The following is a 6,000-nucleotide window of genomic DNA, read 5'->3' as shown; positions in this document are numbered from 1 at the left end:
GGAATCCCAGCCAAAATCCAGGATCAGAAATCAAGGCCAAGTAGAAAGAATGAAAGACTCAGATTAGGCAGTTTATCCCATGAGGGCAAAAGAACAATAAGGCTTAAAGAATATGCAGCAAGGCTAAGTCATCAAGGAGACACGCTGAAGCACAGATTCCTTATGTGGGTAGACCATGGTTTCCACAAGTGCTTCAGTCCTAAAATAACTTAAGGAGGTTCACGCAAGGGAAGTTTCCCATCCTTTCCTGTCCATGTCAAGCACTTGCTTCCCTTGAGAGGTCCATCTAGAGTATTGCGGCACCAGTGTGGGATTGGGCACAGGGAGTTGCTGAGGGAGTGAAGAACCATCCAAAGCCAGTCTTGGGCCCTAAAGTAAATTAACTAAGGAAGTTAGCAGAAGAAGAGGCAATGCCATCCCTTCTTTCCCACTGCAGCCCTCTGCACCCCACAGATTAACAGTAATAGGTGCAGCAGGTAACTAAAGAAAACTGGCTAGATATCAATCAAATACCATTAAACACACAAGAAAAGGATTTAGTTAACCTGCTGTCTCACAGACAGTAAACAAGGTGCCAGGAGAACATGCCAAGGGTTGGAGTTCACAGATTGTGGGCCACCACTGAGGTGGTCTGCTCTCTTTAGCAGAAAACCCAGCATGGCAAGTGATACCCACAAACAGCTGACTCCATGCAGCTGGAATTTAAGTTCATTTGGTTGGATGAATCACAGACAAGCATGGAAAACTGATAGATTAAGGAGGAGCATTTTGCTTCCATGATGGAGCAGTTTTATGATTCTACAAAAATCAGCAGAAATGGTTTTTCCCAAATGGGATTTCCTGGGCTGGGTGTGGGTGGGTGTGTTACTACCCTATAAAAGAAACAATCAGCTGCACAAAAAGGAATAGGAATGGGCTCTGGCAAAATCTATTTGCAGCAAGAACATAATGTTCCTTTCAATATTTTTATAGGAACAAAAATGCAGAATGCCACTGGGGAAATGACAAATAAGATGCTTAAAAACCGGATTTTGGAATCGAACATAAAAACACAGATGTTGACAATAATTCAGGTCGTCCTTTTTTATCTTTTCCTATAAAAGTCAGCTGGTCAAAAGTGATCAGATCCTAGTTCCTTTCACAGCAGCATTTAACTATGACAACCATAAAAGAAGAGACATTCTGCACACTGTGTGCTCCTGGCTACTATCCCTGCTTGCAACAGGATTTCAGAAGCTGTGGGCTGAATAAGCTGTTGCTTCCCAGTTGCTCCAACCAATCAGAGGCTCCAATAAATACAGTGTGCTGAACGAGCTATTTAATAACAAATAACTATCTAAGGAATGGGTTTCCAGCACTGCATACATTCTTCTATGTGCAAAATTCTAAGAAGCACATCTTCTAGAGTTCAAATGCAAAGTCAATCTGGAAAATAATTCAATCAATGCAGAAATATATTTCTGAAAGATATTAGGCGCTAAAGGAATAGTGTAAGTAACATTTAAAGCTCTGGTAAATGTAATGGATGTGATCTTCAAAAATGTTGGAATATATGTTTTTTTGGTAGAAAAAATCCTAGGAGAGGAGTGGGGATATTGTGCAATGAAGTTTCATTTGCGATAGGAAATCATATTTATTTTCATTTTCCACATTTACTGACTTCCTCAGCGTGTTTTTGTGAAAAACAACAACAAACCCTTTCATATATGCTGCAGCCAAGTTTGGGCAGGTCAGGGATCCCCATCCCAGATTCACGGTTGTAGATTCATGCAGAATATCTTTGCTGGAGTGACATGAATGACAGCAAATTAGAGTCTTTGACTTGGAGTGAAGGGGACCGAACATAAAAGGGCATTTCACATTAAGGAACGATTTAACAAAACCACACTGTTGTTGCATTGAGGCGGAAAACCAGCCCTCCTCTTCATTTTCCTATGTTGTTAAATCCAGGAACAAAGCACAGAGACACCATTCATTGATGTGTAAACAACAGGCATTCATTCTTTCAGGCCAGATCAGTTCACAAACGGCTCCATCAATTTGTTGCAGATAAATTAAGCTTTGTTCAGTATTCATTTTTTTAAAGGATTTTCAGAGGAAATTTAAGTTCTCTAAGAATTTCTGGAGCAATTTAATTTATTTCATTAAAATATCTCACTTCCACAGGAGAGTCTACAAGATGTTTGTGTGTGTTTATTTACATGTATTCATTCATAAATTTGTTCCATCTCATTTCTGTATCAATCTGAAACCAAAAAAGCATGAAAATTCACAATTTTTGTACACATTTTGTTCTGAAATATTCATTGTTGCAGTGACACCTTATAAAAAACTGAGATAAGTGCAAAAATGAGGGGGGTGGAATCCACAAATTAATATGAATCAGGTCAAGTGGCTGAATAATTGTAGATCGAATGAAATTTTTGGGTATCCCAAATATACATACATATACAATAGCCATACTTATGCATATGTGTGTGTGTGCGCGCGCGCTCCTTCATGGATCACTGCCTTGTCATGGCGAAGGGGCTTGAATAACTCAGAGAAGCTATGAGCTATGTCATGCAGGGCCACCCAAGATGGACAGGTCATAGTGGAGAGTTTTGACTAAATGTGATCCACCTGGAGCAGAAACTGGCAAACCACTCCAGTATCCCTGCCAAGAAAACTCCATGGACACAGACAAGAGGCATATAAAAGTTATGACGCTGGAAGATGAGCCCCTCAGGTCGGAATGCGTCCAACATGCTACTGGGGAAGAGCGGAGGACAAGTACAAGTAGATTCAGAGCTGATGAAGCGGCTGGGCCAAAGCTGAAAGGTCGCTCAGTTGCGGATATGCCTGGAAGTAAAAGGAAAGTCCAATGTTGTAAAGAAAAATATTGCATAGGAACCAGGAATGTAAGAACCACGAACCTTGGTGAACTGGATTTGATCAAAAATGAGGTGGCAAGAATAAATATTGACATCCCAGGCATCAGTGAACTAAAATGGATGGGAATGGGCGAATTCAGTTTGGATGACCATCATATCTAGTACTGTGGGCAAGAATCCCATAAAAGAAATGGAGTGGCCCTCATAGTCAACAAAAGAGTGGCAAAAGCTGTACTGGGATACAATCTCAAAAATGATAGAATGAACTCGATACAAATCCAAGGCAGACCTTTTAACATCACAGTAATCCAAATTTATGCACCAACTACCGGTGCTGAAGAAACTGAAATTGACCACCAAATGACACCAAAGAAGGATGTTCTTCTCACTATAGGGGATTGGAATGCTAAAGTAGGGAATCAAGAGATAAAAGGAACAACTGGCAAGTTTGGCCTTGGAGTTCAAAATGAAGCAGGGCAAAGGGTAATAGAGTTCTGCCAAGAGAACAAGCTGGTCATCACAAACACTCTTTTCCAACAACACAAGAGACACATGGACATCACCAGATGGGCAGCATCGAAATCAGATTGATTATATTCTCTGCAGCCAAAGATGGAGAAGCTCTATACAGTCAGCAAAAACAAAACCTGGAGCTGACTGTGGCTCAGATCATCAGCTTCTTATAGCAAAATTCAAGCTTAAACTGAAGAAAGTAGGAAAAACCACTGGGCCGGTAAGACACAATCTAAATCAAATCCCTTATGAATACACAGTGGAAGTGAGGAACAGTTTTTAGAATTTAGATATAGTGGACAGAGTGCCTGAAGAAATATGGATGGAGGCTTGTAACATTATACAGGAGGCAGCAATGAAAACCATCCCAGTTAAAAGGAAATGCAAGAAAGCAAAGTGGCTGTCCAATGAGGCCTTACAAATAGCAGGGGAGAGAAGGCAAGCAAACTGTGAGGCAGATAGTGAAAAATACAAGAAATTGAATGCAGATTTCCAAAGAATAGCAAGGAGAGAGAAGAGGGCCTTCTTAAATGAGCAATGCAAAGAAATAGAGGAAAACAATAGAATGGGAAAAACCAGAAAATTGGAGATATGAAAGGAACATTTTGTGCAAAGATTACCATAATAAAGGACAAAAGTGGTAAGGACCTAACAGAAGCAGAAGACATCAAAAAGATGTGACAAGAATACACAGAGGAATTATACCAGAAAGATATGGAGGTGGTATGGTTGCTGACCTTGAGCCATACATCCTGGAGAGTGAAGTCAAAAGGGCCTTAGAAAGCACTGCTAATAACAAGGCCAGTGGAAGTGATGATATTCCAGCTGAACTATTTTAAATTTTAAAAGATGATGCTGTTAAGCTGCTACACTCAATATGCCAGCAAGTTTGGAAAACTCAGCAGTGGCCAGAGGATTGGAGAAGATCAGGCTACATCCCAATCCCAAAGAAGGGCAGTGCCAAAGAATGCTCCAACTACCGCACAATTGCACTCATTTCACACGCTAGCAAGGTTATACTTAAAATTCTACAAGGAAGGCTCAAGCAGTATGTGGACCGAGAACTCTCAGAAGTGCAAGCTGGATTTCGAAGGGGCAGAGGAACCAGAGACTAAATTGCAAACAAGCTCAGGATTATGGAGAAAGCTAGAGAGTTCCAGAAAGACATCTACTTCTGCTTCATTGACTATGCAAAAGCCTTTGATTGTGTCGACCACAGCAAACTATGGCAAGTTCTTAAAGAAATGGGAGTGCCTGATCACTTCATCTGTCTCCTGAGAAATCTCTATGTGGGACAAGAAGCTACAGTTAGAACTGGATATGGAACAACTGATTGGTTGAAAATTGGGAAAGGAGTATGACAAGGCTGTATATTGTCTCCCTGCTTATTTAACTTATATGCAGAATTCATCATGTGAAAGGCTGGACTGGATGAATCCCAAACTGGAATTAAGCGAGGAGGAATTAAAGAACCTTTTAATGAGGGTGAAAGAGGAGAGCACAAAATATGGTTTGAAGCTCAACATTAAAAAAACACAAAGATCAGGACCACTGGGCCCATCACCTCCTGGCAAATAGGAGAAGAAATGGAGGCAGTGAGAGATTTTACTTTCTTGGGCTCCATGATCACTGCAGAAGGTGACAGCAGTCACGAAATTAAAAGATGCCTGGGAAAGCAATGACAAACCTAGACAGCATCTTAAAAAGCAGAGACATCACCTTGCCACCAAAGGTCTTGTATAGTTCAAGCTATGGTTTTCCCAGTAGTGATGTATGGAAGTGAGAGCTGGACCATAAAGAAGGCTGATTGCCGAAGAATTGATGCTTTTGAATTATGGTGCTGGAGGAGACTCTTGAGAGTCCCATGGACTGCAAGAAGATCAAACCTATCCATTCTTAAGGAAATCACCCTGAGTGCTCACTGGAAGGACAGATCGTGTAGCTGAGGCTCTGAGACTTTGGCCACCTCATGAGAAGGGAAGACTCCCTGGAAAAGACTCTGATGTTGGGAAAGATGGAGGGCACAAGGAGAAGGGGAAGACAGAGGACGAGATGGTTGGATAGTCTTCTCAAAGCTACCAAGATGAGTTTGACCAAACTGTGGGAGGCAATGGAAGACAGGAGTGTCTGGCGTGCTCTGGTCCATGGGGTCACGAAGAGTCGGACACGACTAAACAACAAATGTGTGTGTGTGTGTGCATAGTTATCATATTCTTGAATGTAAGCATCATATATGTTTTAATTTAAGCTATTTTAATATGTTCATACATTACAAACAGGTTAAATGCGATTGTAATTTTTTTTTAATCCTGAAATGATAAATGTGTTAAGACCAACAGGAGACCAAATGTTTTAAAATAACTCTTTTTATCCCAAGGTTTTAAATTATATTTCCACATTAAAAAATGAAAAAGCTGATAGAGACTTGATAGAGGTTTATAAAATTATGTATGGTGTGCAGAAAGTGGAAAGAGAGAGATTTCTCTTAGCACAAGTACACAGATCAGCTGGTGAGACATTCAAAACAAATAAAAGGAAGAACTTCACAAAACACAGGTTTAATCCAGCCCCTGTGGCAGTTTATTTCCTGGGATAAAATCCCAATAAAACCTCA

The sequence above is a fragment of the Podarcis melisellensis genome (assembly GCF_964234715.1).
Source record: "Podarcis melisellensis genome assembly, chromosome: 3".
In the NCBI taxonomy this organism is placed as follows: Eukaryota; Metazoa; Chordata; class Lepidosauria; order Squamata; family Lacertidae; genus Podarcis; species Podarcis melisellensis.
Note: the sequence above shows the minus strand (reverse complement) of the source record.